Raw genomic sequence first — 14,983 nt, 5'->3', positions numbered from 1 at the left:
TCATTAAAATCCTTAATCAACTGATCTGGTTGTCTCCTTGTGGATTGATGGTTCAAATGGCTCTGAGCACTATGGGACTCAACTGCTGTGGTCATCAGTCCCCTAGAACTTAGAACTACTTAAACCTAACTAACCTAAGGACATCACACACATCCATGCCCGAGGCAGGATTCGAACCTGCGACCGTAGCAGTCGCACGGTTCCGGACTGCGCGCCTAGAACCGCGAGACCACCGCGGCCGGCCTTGTGGATTGAATTTTGGTTCTGATTACCAGACATAAAATTAGAAACGAGTAAACTACCCGTCCCCATCAATTGTAACAAAACGACTGGTGAGTAAGACTTGAAAATATAAGGGACAGTCAAATGAAAACGAGACAGTGCCGCTGCGAACGTTGCTAACGCAGGTAGGTGTCGTATAGAAGTGCCCTCCATTGGGAATCAGCAGTGAACAACGGGAACGTTCACAGCTGTTTCTCTGTTTGTTTTTCTTTTTATTTAAATAAAGGTGGCCACTCGCTGGGATTTGTTTTTTCTTATCCTTTTTTATTTCCATTTTTTACGCCTACTTCATGAGTAAAATACACTCCTGGAAATGGAAAAAAGAACACATTGACACCGGTGTGTCAGACCCACCATACTTGCTCCGGACACTGCGAGAGGGCTGTACAAGCAATGATCACACGCACGGCACAGCGGACACACCAGGAACCGCGGTGTTGGCCGTCGAATGGCGCTAGCTGCGCAGCATTTGTGCACCGCCGCCGTCAGTGTCAGCCAGTTTGCCGTGGCATACGGAGCTCCATCGCAGTCTTTAACACTGGTAGCATGCCGCGACAGCGTGGACGTGAACCGTATGTGCAGTTGACGGACTTTGAGCGAGGGCGTGTAGTGGGCATGCGGGAGGCCGGGTGGACGTACCGCCGAATTGCTCAACACGTGGGGCTTGAGATCTCCACAGTACATCGATGTTGTCGCCAGTGGTCGGCGGAAGGTGCACGTGCCCGTCGACCTGGGACCGGACCGCAGCGACGCACGGATGCACGCCAAGACCGTAGGATCCTACGCAGTGCCGTAGGGGACCGCACCTCCACTTCCCACCAAATTAGGGACACTGTTGCTCCTGGGGTATCGGTGAGGACCATTCGCAACCGTCTCCATGAAGCTGGGCTACGGTCCCGCACACCGTTAGGCCGTCTTCCGCTCACGCCCCAACTTCGTGCAGCCCGCCTCCAGTGGTGTCGCGACAGGCGTGAACGGAGGGACGAATGGAGACGTGTCGTCTTCAGCGATGAGAGTCGCTTCTGCCTTGGTGCCAATGATGGTCGTATGCGTGTTTGGCGCCGTGCAGGTGAGCGCCACAATCAGGACTGCATACGACCGAGGCACACAGGGCCAACACCCGGCATTCCTAGACCGGCAAGGGAACTTGCTGTTCCAACAGGACAATGCACGTCCGCATGTATCCCGTGCCACCCAACGTGCTCTAGAAGGTGTAAGTCAACTACCCTGGCCAGCAAGATCTGTCCCCGATTGAGCATGTTTGGGACTGGATGAAGCGTCGTCTCACGCGGTCTGCACGTCCAGCACGAACGCTGGTCCAACTGAGGCGCCAGGTGGAAATGGCATGGCAAGCCGTTCCACAGGACTACATCCAGCATCTCTACGATCGTCTCCATGGGAGAATAGCAGCCTGCATTGCTGCGAAAGGTGGATATACACTGTACTAGTGCCGACATTGTGTATGCTCTGTTGCCTGTGTCTATGTGGCTGTGGTTCTGTCAGTGTGATCATGTGATGTATCTGATCCCAGGAATGTGTCAATAAAGTTTCCCCTTCCTGGGACAATGAATTCGCGGTGTTCTTATTTCAATTTCCAGGAGTGTATTTTAGGTAATGAGAAAGCAAATAAAAGTCTCTGGTGCTATACATAAATGACGGTTTTCTTCATAACACAAAAGAAATATTTCTTGAAAACGTAAATAAGCATACTTTTTTAGGTCAGTTCTTTTTCTCAAATCGTGTATCACACAGAATATTTTTTGTTTTTGTTTTGTTGTTGTTTTTTTTACTTGTCTATATCACATAGGACGCCCTCCAGACGAAAAATAATAGCATCAATACTAACAAAACATAACACAAATTAAAGAAAACGCCCACCTGGTAGAACAAGCAACATGGCATCCGCACCCCGCCAACTTGTGGGTAGACGCGCCCTGAATCCCGAGGCAGTCACGCATGTTCCAGGCACGTCTTCGCGGAGAACATTCCAATTTGCCGGTAGACTGCAGCAGGTTCTGGTATTACACAATCTCACTGAAATCACCTCCTCACACCTGGGACACCCCAGCTCCAGGGATTCAAAGAAGGCACTACACAAAAAGTTGGCATTGTACTGACGGTATCGTGGATGACGCACGAGAAAAGCAAAGTGACCTTGAAACTTCCTGGCAGATTAAAACTGTGTGCCGAACCGAGACTCGAACTCGGGACCTTTGCCTTTCGAGGGCAAGTGCTCTACCAATTTTTTATTTTTTTTAAATTCATTTTGTTCGATATTATTCCTTGCGTTTGGTCTGGGAGGACGTCACAAGACATCCGTTCAAGTTGATCGTTGATTCTTGCACTCACTTTTTTATTACAGAGAACACGCAGCGCTCTGACCGAAAACGCTGAGCTACCGCGCCGGCCAACCAACCGAGCTACCCAAGCAGAGTCACGCCCCGTCCTCACAGCTTTACTTCCTCCAGTACCTCGCCTCCTACCTTCCAAACTTTACAGAAGCTCTAAAGCGACCTCTCCGTAACGTCCAGAAATCAAGAATACTCTTATCCCCTTCATGGAAAAAAACAAGAGATCGAGAGGCCTTTTATCCAGATCACAGCGTTGACCTTCGTACGTGAGAAATAAGTCTCAACTGGGAACAGAAGTGATTTCGGAGTAATGGCAAGGAGAGCCGTACATAGAAGAAAAGCAAGCATCTTCTGAATCAACACCTCTGCAGAAGATCCACACATCAGTTGATGTTCGTCCGTATCGAGTGTGTGACAACTAGGGGGTATAGTGGCGGATCTGTCATTTTTATGGAATGTGGACGAATTTGTGTCATGTATTTTCCATTAACGACCAGATACCAGGTCTCACGACCGCTCGTGTCGAAGTGGACATAGTGCACAGGACGCCAAACCACAGGCCATGCGTTCGAAGGATATCGGCTTTCCACAACATTCCGAGTATGATTTCTCATCATTAGGCGGTAAACATCACGTGGCGTAGGGTTCCTGGCACTAGGAAAACCGGCATGGACACAACTGTATTCGATGAAAAAGGTCCTGAGATGTGAGAGAGAGGGAAAAATATGGGCTACTGCAACAGATGCCACTCGAGAGGGAGGAACCAGTTCGTCAATCAGGCTTCCCGATAATCCGGTTCGGCAGGGAGTCCACGATTGAACCATTGTACTTACATAAAGGGCAGCTGCTCTCGCTTGGACGTTGACAAGGACGAGGCCGACATCTCGAGGAGGAAATGGTCGTATGTCGTAGAGGACTTTGAAGATAGGACCCGCACTTACAAACGAGCCGAACCCCGCCTGCGGTCTGTGTGCCTTTGCCTTTGGCATATGTAGAATCTGTGCTAAATGGGGTAGTTGCGAAACCAGATGAATGTTAACAAAATCGACTCGTTTTAACATGTCCGATGCTCCCAGGAGATTGCCAAGAACGTTCGCACGGATAGCTTGAAGCAGGTATTTCTAGTTAAATGAGATCGTGGGCTGTATATCACGCGTGAATGTGATCACCAAACATTTGAGCTTGTCCACTAACGGCAGTGGAGCCACACTCTCTCCTGGAAGACCTCTACGGGCGAACATAACACTACATTTCGTCAGGTTCACGAGGCTGCCCGCAGCAGTCCCGTTCTGGTTGATCCATTCCAGTGCCTCTCGCATTTCATCCTCCGATATAACCAGGAACACCACGTCATCTGCATAGGTGCGGCAGATGAAAACATACCACCTCATTGTTATCCCTGTCAACCGGCTCCTCAAACCGTGTAACAGTGGCTCAAGGGAGATGGCGAAAAGGAGCATCGACAGCGGACATGCTTGACAGACCGCATGATAATAATAGGGTCCGCCACACGGCCATTGACCAGCACTCGCGTCGTGGCACCTCGGAGGAGACGCAAGACGATGTGTATAAATATGTGGGGGAAGACCATCCGTCTGAGTACGTTTTCTAGAAAGTCATGACTCACTCTATCAAAGGCACCGCGACTGCAGCAGGTCCTGGCCAGGGCTATGACGTCACGGTAATGTTACTGTCACCACCAAAGCACGTTTGATCCAGAGAAATGATCTGAGGAATGATGCGCCGAAGCCGAGCGGCAAGAATCCGGGTAAAAATAATTTAACAGGTCAACGGCCGATGATGTCCAACTCCCCGACCACCCGATGGCTTGGAGACCAGGATAAGCAAGCTTACGTGTGAAAGGGGAAGGACAGGGTTAGTCAGTTCTCCATACATCGCAGCCCAACGTGAGCCCATGATGTCGTGGAATGTGCGGCAAAACTCTAGCGGAAACATGTTGGGACCTGGGGCTTTGTTCTCCGCACCCTTATGAAGAGCATCGGCGACGTCATCAGCCGTAATTGTCGCTTTGAGAATCTCAGCAGCAGCCCTGTCGATGGTACCTGTCAAGAAAGGAGGATTTCAGTCGCTACCGCCATGTTCTGATCCTCTGCTGCATAGAACTGTTTATAGTGAACAACAAAGGCGTTTACGATATAATTTTCGGATGTCAATTAGCAACCATCTGGCATGTCGCGGGCGTTGACCAGCTGTATCCGGCACCGCTGCTTCTCTCGGGTGATACATGGACGGGGTTTCTCCTAGACACAATCGTGACACCTTGCGCGTAGTATTGTGCCTTCAAGGCGGCGACGCATAGAGAAATTATCTTCACCTTCATCCGTTGAATTTCAAGCTGTCGTTGAACAGAGGGGGCATGGTTTGAGAGTTCGCGGAGAATTGGGAAATAGTATTCCCTGGTATGTCGTTGCCACAGCATTTTGTCACGAGCGTAATTCATCATCGATAGACGTAAAGCAGGCATGGTGCAGTCGAGCCACCACCGGAGTGTTGAAGGATACGCTGGAAGGCGTCTCACACAGCTGTTCCACCTCTTCTCTACGACCTGCCTTCATTCCGGATCCTTGAGATGGGCGACATTCAGCTTCCACAGGCCTCGAACGTAGCACACCCTCTGCCTCTGAAGCGAAACAGTGAAAATGTAGGCGATATGGTCGGAAAAGGCGGTAGACCATAACTCAGCGTCGAGCGTGGCAGTTACGATTCCTTGGGAAACGTAGACACGGTCAAGACGACTTCCTGAATGATGTACGTACATCCAAGTCGACCACTATGCACGCGGTCCCAGGTATCAGTGACGTTCAGTTCATGCACGACCAGTTAGAGTTCCTGGCATGTGGAGAAATGGGAATGTTGGTCCTTCTGGGATAAAACATAACTGAAGTCGCCGCGAAGAGCAATATGGTCGTTGGGGCCCACAAACAAAGGAGCGACGTTTTCTAGATAGAATCGTGACCGCTCCGCTTGGCCGTGCCCGAGGGAGCGTAAACATTGGTGACTCGGACACCCTGGAAGGTCACAACAAGACCCCTAGCCAATAGTAGGTAAATCACGTCGTCTACCTCAATGCTTTCCTGTAAAAGAGCAGCCGTCCCACCGTTACCGCCTGCCACATGGCGTGAGGTAAGGAACATAGCCATAGATATTGGGAAACGATAGGCGAACTTCCTGCAGAAGGGCAACATCGAGGTCCGACGCCCACAACATTTCACGGAGCAATCAATGGTGTTGACACTGATGAAGCCAGTCGTGAAAGCTTGTCGCAGAATTGGGACTATTGGGACGCTCAAGGAGACACTTAGAGCAGTAGCGAACAGGAACGTTGTCCCAGTAGGCTGCATATCCCCATTCAGTAGCCCTGTCGATTAGCAGTAGTGGGTTGGGGCAGCGGCATAAGCTGCGGTCACTACCGTGGATGTTTCGTCGTATACATCGTCAGACTACACATAGGGTTTGAATGGTGTGCGTCCACCAGTTCTTGTGGAGTCCGAAGGCGGGGTCACCTGGGCGGTGGAAGAGTGGTGCTGGCTCAGCTGCTGTTCAGCGACCATAGGTACAGCGCCTGGTGCATGCAAAGATGGTTGGTTGTACATCCGACGGGGGCCAGGCTGGTGCTTCCCCACGGAATCGTCCATCGAGGCAACATCTTGAGAGTTGTGATCCTAATCGTATTGAGACTGCGTCCTGCAGGTGACAGACGGGGCGATACGCCGTTTCCGACGTCTCTTCAGCGACCGTTGCTTGTGCAGGTGATCTTCAGTGTCCGAAGGAGCCTGGGGATCCTGATGGTCAGGCACAAAGGGGCGGTAGGCACAATCGTGGAGTCAAGATCCATGCCTTGCACTTAACATCGCTCACCACTGCGCATGACGGGGAGGAAAAATGGTTCAAATGGCTCTGAGCATTATGGGACTTAATTTCTGAGGTCATCAGTCCCCTAGAACTTAGAACTACTTAAACCTAACTAACCTAAGGACATCACACACATCCATGCCCGAGGCAGGATTCGAACCTGCGACCGTAGCGGTCGCGCTGTTCCAGACTGTAGCGCCTAGAAGCGCTCGGCCACAGCGGCCGGCGACGGTAAGGAGTAGGCAAGGGCTTCAGTCCGTCCGCAACAGCCAGAGGCTTTACCGGAGACAACTGTCTGTCAGTAGTAGGTGCCAGTGGTGATCGCGGTTGGGGGTCGTTATGGAGAACTTCGACAAACGTCAGCGGGACTGTCGTCGGAGCAGTCGTGGCCTGCACGTCCCCAGGCGGTAACTGTGTGATTGTGCATTGCAGACACCTGGGACGAAGGTGTCCTCCTTTGCCACATACCGTGCATGTCTTCGGCTGGCCATCATAAATTATAACTGCACGGCAGCCACCAACATGTTTTGTTAGTTCTATGCGGATCTGTCGTGCTCCATTGAGAACTGGGTATGTAGTGAATTGAACCCACTTTTCAGCTGTATGACTAATCACCTTTCCATATGCATATGGGCAGTAAGTAACATATGTTACTTACTGTATGTTCCTACTTCAGTCTAGGCGTGTTACTTCTCTTCCAATGTTTGTAAACGTTGTAACTTCGTTGGTGATAATACTCAGTAAAAATCTGAATCTGGCCTTGTAAGCCGAAAACCGGTTAACAATAAAAGTAATGTTGTAGAACAAAAGCAAACTGGTGCTTTTCATCTATTAAAGAATAGTCTCTCCTTTGTATTCCTTACGTCATGAGTTCCATCTTCGAAGGAATCGAACGACTGCTGGTATTGCACTTTGAGCAGAGTACAAGGAGGAGTCAGCTACACACAATGATTCGGGTGACCTTATCGGCGCCGTGTTGTGCAATCCGCAATGTTACAGCTGGCCTTCACAAACTACGCGCGAGATTTTCGTATTTTCTCTCTCACGCTACGAGCAAACTATTAGTCCCACAAAAAAATAAAAAAGATCCGTCTTGTAGGGAATTTAATATAGTGAAATTTTGTACTTTTACGAGAAGCCGTAATTTTCGAGTTATTCAAGGAAAACGTACAATAGTGACCATCAAACGCACTGCCACCCACTCTGTCATCTCTCCCTCCCCTCTCGCTCGAGATTTCTAGTAAGTTGTTCAGGACACACCATCCTACGACCATACAAATATTTGCGACTACACATATTATTTCTCACATACGTTCCTTTCTTTTTCTTTTCTTCTTTTCTTCATTGACTGACCTTCTTACGGCACAAACCTAATCGAGCAGACACAAATTTTAAAATTGATCTTTGTGTAAATTCGAAATTTTTTTTAGAGTTCTAGCAGTATAAAATAAATGATGGTATCGTTCTACTGCCGGCCGCGTGGTCTAGCGGTTCTAGGTGCTCAGTCCGGAACCGCGCGACTGCTACGGTCGCAGGTTCGAATCCTGCCTCGGGCATGGATGTATGTGATGTCCTAGGTTAGTTAGGTTTAAGTAGTTCTAAGTTCTAGGGGACTGATGACCTCAGAAGTTAAGTCTCTTAGTGCTCAGAGCCATTTGAACCATTTTCTTATCTTTCTACTTATCAGGTCTTCCGACTAAGAAACTACTGTGCTGCTGAGGGATAAGACTGAATCGAATTGTCAACATAATTATTTTTCGCGCAACATTGACAAAAGTCCTTTCTCGTTCATTACCCTCATGAGCATGTTTAAATTAATAATGTTAAGGAAGTAGCCGACTAAGCTGGAGGCGCAATAACCCAGTCAACAGAGACCAAAGAAATGTCGAATATCGGAAATAGTTCGTGTAGTCGGAAATATTCCTACAGTAGTAAGATAGACCGCCACGACGAACATACCAGAAATTCTGACTAGTGGGGGACGAGCGTGGCTTGGAGACGCGTTTAAAGATCACGTTTGCATGCTTTTCTTGAATAACTCGACAACTGCGGCTTTCAGTGGAAAGGAATCAAGTAAAAAACTTGTTCGTTGTTGTTGTGTGTTGTGATCTTCAATTCAAAGACTGGTTTGATGCAGCTCTCCTTGCTACTCTAACCAGTGCAAACCTCGCTATCTCCTTGTAACTACTGCAACCTACATCCTTCTGAATCTGCTCATTGTATTCTTCTCTTGGTCGATTTTTACGCTACACGCTTTCCTCCAGTACTAAATTGGTGATACCTTGATCCCTCAGAATGTGTATTACTAACCGATCCCCTCTAGTAATCAAGTTCCTCTTCTCTGCAGTTCTATTCACTACCTCCTCATTAGTCAAGCGATCTACTCATCTATCTTGACCATTCTTCTGCACATTTCGAAAGCTTCTATTCTCTTCTTGTCTACACTGCTTATCGTCCATGTTTCACTTCTGTACGTGACTACACTCCACACAAATTCTTTCAGATAGGACTCCCCGACACCCAAATCTATGCTCGATGTTAACAAATTTCTTGCCATTGCCAGTCTACATTTTATATCCTCTCTACTTAGGACATCATAAGTTATTTAGCTTCCCAAATAGCAAACTTCATCTACCACTTTAGGTGTCTCATTTCCTAATCTAATTCCCTCAACATCACCTGATTTAATTCGATTACATTCCATTATCCTCGTTTTGCTTTCGTTGATGTTCATCCTGTATCCTCTTTTTGAGACACTGTCCTTTCCGTTGAACTGCTCTTCCAAGTCCTTTGCTGTCTCTGACAGAGTTACTCGACTCTTATAAATGACATCTGGTTTCTTTACAAACTGTAAACAGTCTTTCGCTCCCTGTATTTTACCCCTGCTACCTTTAGAGTTTGAAAGTGCTCCAGTCAACATTCTCAGAACCTTTTTCTAAATCTACAGATTGCTTAAACGTAGGTTTGCCTTTCCTTAACCTATCTTCTACCAGATGTCGTGGGATTAGTACTGCCTCACGTGTTCCTACATTTCTCCTGAATCCAAAATGATCTTCCCCGACGTCGTCTTCTACTAGTTTTTCCATTCTGTAAAGGATTAGTGGTAGTATTTTGCAACCGTAACTTATTAAACTGATAGTTCGGTAATTTTCACACCTGTCAGCACCTGCTTTGTTTAGAAATGGATTTATTATATTCTTCTTGAAGTCTGAGGGTATTTCGCCTGTCTTGCTCACCACATGGTAGAGTTTTGTCATGACTGGCTCTCCCAAGCATATCAGTAGCTCTAACGAAATAGTCTCATCTTCATCTACGTGCTGTTGGCCGCCCGGGGTAGCCGCGCAGTGTCTGGTCGTCTTGTCACGGTCCGCGCGGCTCCCCCCGTCGGAGGTTCATGTCCTTCCTCGGGCATGGGTGTGTGTGTCGTTTAGTAGTGTGTAAGCTTAGGGACCGACAACCTCGGCAGTTTGGTCCCATAAGACCTAAGCACCAATTGAATTCAAATTCTACGCCCTCTTCCATTTCCGTAATATTGCCCTCAAGTACATCTCCATTGTATTGACCCTCTACATACTCCTTCCACCTTTCTGATTTCCCTTCTTTGCGTAAGATTGGTTTTTCATCTGAACTCTTGATATTCATACAGGTGGTTCTCGAAAGTTCTCATCAGTTTTCCTTTTAGGCAGCATCTGTCTTACCCCTACTGATATATGCTCCTACATCCTAATGATGGATGAGGAAGGATGATGGATCAGTGGAACATGCAGTCTACAGGAAACGTACTCACACCGACTTGTACTTACAGGTTAACAGTTGTCACCATCCGGCTCAGTGTGAAGGGGTACTTCGTACCTTTGTATACAGGGCACATGTCGTTTCTGACGCTGAGACTTTGCCAGCTGAGCTGTCCCATCTTGAAGTTACGTTTCGTCAAAATGGTTATAGTGATAGACAGATTGAACGTGCGTAGCGCTATCGACCAACTGTACGTCGGGTGATTGATGATAATTCTGAGTCGACACCTAAGTCTACTGCCTTTTTGCCTTACGGAGGAAACACTTCCAACAAGATCGGTCGTAATTTACAGAAATACGGTGTGAAATATGTTTTCCGACCTCCAGCTAAAATTAGAGCGCTTTTGAGTTCTGTTAAGGATGATCTTGGTCTGTGTAAGGCGGGTGTATATCGCATTCCTTGTAGCTGCAGCATGGCATATACTGGTCAAACTATCAGGGCCGTGGAGGACAGATGTACTCAGCATAAACGGGACACACGATTACAGCAGCCAAGTAGATCTGCTATTGTCGAACAGTAAATGGATACTGGTGACCCTATGTTATATAATAACACGTCCAGCTATTGGGACATTGTTATTAAGGAGGCAGTTGAGATGGAAATAGCGAGCAACCTGTTTCTGTTTAAACTCTGTTTGGAATCCGACTCTCTCCCTTGTCAAAAAACAGAGGGACAGAGTCAATACTACCTCACGTGCGAGTTCGTAGTCTCACTATCGATAGCTCTGACTTTGGTCATCTTTGGTGGCACCAGTGTTCAGTGTGTGCCGCGTGGGATTAGCCGAGCGGTATAGTTCGGCGCTAGCGGCCGTGCGGAGCGGAGGTCCGATACTTCCGCCTGTGCGACGTGTGCGAGTGTTTGTTTACTTGTGGACTTAGTCTGCGCGCGGGCTAATAACAACGATCATGGCGAACAAGTACAGAAAAACTACATTACGATTCAATTTCTGCAAAGACTACGAAAGACCAAAGGCTTTAGCAGTGGAACGATTCATACGAGAGGACGTCAAGATACCGCCAAACGATATTGTCGGAATTCACCTGTCCATCGTTAGTCCCACGGTGTATGTTAAGATGGTAAATGACGCGGCGTGTGAGAGAATTCTACAGGCGACAAAAGAAGGTCTCCGATTTTGCCATAGTGACGGGAATGTCGGCACGGTAACTGTAGAACATGCTGGTCTGGGTGTACGGACAATACGTGTTTTTGACCTGCCATTTGAGCTCCCGGCTGACGAAGTTATTGAGGCTTTTAAGCCATACGGCGCGGTACATGGTCACACAGCAGAACGCTGGACACAATTCGCCACGTACCCCGTGCTTAACGGAGTGAGACAGATCACTATTGATCTTCAGAAGCATGTACCGTCCTATCTGACAATTGGTGGTTGTAGGGCGGTGGTGATTTACGATGGGCAACCACGTACATGTTCTGGCTGTGGCCAGGAGGGACACCTCAGGTCGAACTGTATGCAACGGCGGATTACGCAACTGCCTTCAGATGTGCGGGAGCCGTCGCCAGAGATGACAGTACTACCGATCACCTATGCCAAAGCCCTCACTGCGTCCGCTGATGACCGAAAGGACACAGCCCCGGTGGAAGTTCCCGATGGCACTCTCCGAAACCTTGTAGCAGACGTCGGGATGACAGAGGATGCTGCTCCATCGAGCATACAATCTACGGCGGCAACATCAGTTGACACCGAACTCCTACCAAGCACACCGATAGTACACGAAGCAGTTCCAGCCACTACGGATGCTGTTCCGTCTGGAACGCACTCTGTGACGACAACATCAGTTTCGACCGAACTCCCGCCATCTACAACGATGGGACTCGAAACACTTCCAGTTCCTACGGATGCTTTTCTGTCGGGCAGCCGTGATTCCCTACAATCTGAGGACACGGAAGGAAGATCACGCAAACAACGTTCCCCGAAAAGGAGGAAACGGCGTCGTCGCACGACATCTCCTAGGGATGACTCCCCTTGCCCCGACGACGATGCGCCTGTGGAGCAAGACGACACAACAGCCTCTACGAAGCAGGATGAGGCAATGGAAACTGTTCGATCAGACCCGCAGCGGTCTGTCACATTGACGATAGCGGGACGTGGTGATGCTGAAGAGGAACCACAACCAGTTGGCTCTCCAGACGCAGATGCTGTGGCTATGGACACGAATATATCACTGCCTGCAAAGATGTGGTATGACGATATTGAGGAGGCGCCGGACGTCATACAGAGGCAGCCGGCACTCACAAAGACGGCCTCGTAATTGCTGAAGGTGAAGAGAGAGGGGCGAGAGAACGTCTTCTAACTCAGCCCCCAGCGCCGATGCAGGGAGATATTGTTGCACCTCGATAGAGTGGGATTCAACGCCATGCGAACCGTATTGCGACATTAAATATAAATGACGTGCGTTCACCAACCAAAATACACCTACTGAAGGAAACGATTTGGGCATCTGATGCGGATATTGCTTTGCTGCAGGAAGTCCACATAGCTGCACTCCCACACATCGCAGGCTACCAATCCTATTCGTCACATGGAGATCACAATGGGAGTGGGGTGGCAGTTTACGTGCGAGATGGCTTCCCAGTGGAAAACGTGTGTTATGTTCCGTCGGCCAGGGGAATGGCTTTCCACGACGTTTGGGACACGCATCATCAATCTTTAAGCACCGTCGGAAAATAATCGTGGCGGGAAAAGGCGCGATTTTATGCAGAAGACATTGCCCCAACATTCCATGGACGTTATGAATGTGTAATAATTGGTGGAGATTTCAAATGTGTTCTCAGCCAGAAAGAGCGATAGCCGCAAGCAAACATCAGCCAGGAGTTGCGAATAGTTGTCAGTGACCTTGTACTTAGAGACACGTGGGAATTACGACATGGAGATGCACCGGGATACACCTATGTGACAAGTCATTCGGCGAGCAGATTAGATCGCATTTATATCTCACGGGCTCATGCAAATGATGTCCAGGACGCGGAACGCTGGCCATTGGCATTTTCCGATCACAGCGCTTACATCTGTACGGTGCTTCTTCCCCGAAGAGAGGTGTGGAACAGCAAGGCCCCGTGGAAATTAAACATTCAACATCTACATGATCCCGAATGTCGTCAACGGATCCTTGAGACATGGACGATGTGCGAGCGAAAGGTTGGAAGGTATGCGACGAAGCTTGATTGGTGGCTGACTTGTGCTAAACCGGCGCTTCGCCGTACGTTCATCTCATATAGCAGGGAGATGGCCGAATGGCGCCGCCGTACGACCGACTTTTATTTTGCAGCGCTGCGCGACCTGGACGATGGTCCGCCGGGACCGGACGTCTGGATCGAACGCAAAAGGATAAAAGCTAAACTAGTGGCTTTAGCTCGGAAACATCTTCAGGGAACCATGGTGCGCGCGCCAGATGTCACGATACGATACGACACGAGATTCCTTCCATGCACCACGTCGTGAATGAACGAAAGCACCGACGACGCGTTTTGGTACGGGAGTTAATTACCCGCGAAGACCGAAGAGTGACGCGTCAAGCGGACATTGTCTCTGCATTCGTCGACCATTACCAACACATCTGTCGGGAGGAAGCAGCCCGTGTTGATGACCTCGCACGTATAGCCACATACGTCTCCCGTACACTAACGGTGGAAGACGCTGGAACCTTACTGGAAGCTATTAGCTGTGAGGAAGTACATGATGCGATCGCAAAGGGTGCGTTGAAACGCTCCCCAGGCATTGATGGACTTCCTGCTGAATTTTATCGAGAATTTCGCAACGAAATGGCACCGCGATGGACGGAAATGTACAACGAGTTGTTAAATTCCGATGCGCCTATTCCACAGGCTTTTATGGAAGGCCTCTTGGTGCCAGTACATAAACCGAAGCCAGGAATTACGGTCACACATTATCGCCCCATCACCCTGCTTAATGCAGACTATAAGATCTTTGCACGGTTGCTAGCGTCCCGATGTCGTATGTTAATTCGTAGCGTTCTCTCCCCAGAACAGACGACACCGGGTGGATCGGTGAATGTGCAAACAGCTACTGGCGAATGCCGTGATGTAATAGCGCTGGCGGAGGAGTGCCGGCTTAAAGCGGCGATGGTGGCGGTTGATTTTGACAGTGCTTTTGATAAGGTGCGCCACAACTATCTGTACGCTGTACTGGAACAAATGGGATTTCCAGACTGTTTTACTGGTCTCATTAGAAGGATTTATGGGAGCGCACAATCCTTGGTACACGTTAATGGGCGTATAGCAGGGCCCATTCATATTCGACGTTCCATTCGCCAGGGCTGCCCTCTTTCGATGCTGCTGTTCGCGATAGCGTTGGAACCATTAATTGGGAGGCTAACAAATTCTCTTTCTGGGGTGGAACTGCGGGGCTACACCTTCAAATGTCGTGCTTATGCGGACGACCTCCTGCTGCTCGTTCGTTCTGAGGAAGAGGTGAAGACGGTTTTTGAACTGTTGTTGGACCACAGTGTGACGGCGGGTAGTGCAGTGAACATGAACAAATCGGCAGCAATGCCGGTTGGAAGGGGCCTTACGCCGGAAGAAATCAGTCCGTTTCCTTATGTGCAACGATTCCGCTATCTCGGCATAGACTTTACCTCATCTGTGAAACATACTGCGGCAGTTAACTACCGACGTATTTTACAGACAACACGTACCATGGTCCG

The sequence above is a fragment of the Schistocerca gregaria genome, chromosome 1, assembly GCF_023897955.1.
Source record: "Schistocerca gregaria isolate iqSchGreg1 chromosome 1, iqSchGreg1.2, whole genome shotgun sequence".
In the NCBI taxonomy this organism is placed as follows: Eukaryota; Metazoa; Arthropoda; class Insecta; order Orthoptera; family Acrididae; genus Schistocerca; species Schistocerca gregaria.
The sequence above is the reverse complement of the archived record's forward strand: the minus strand, read 5'-3'. Positions refer to the sequence as shown.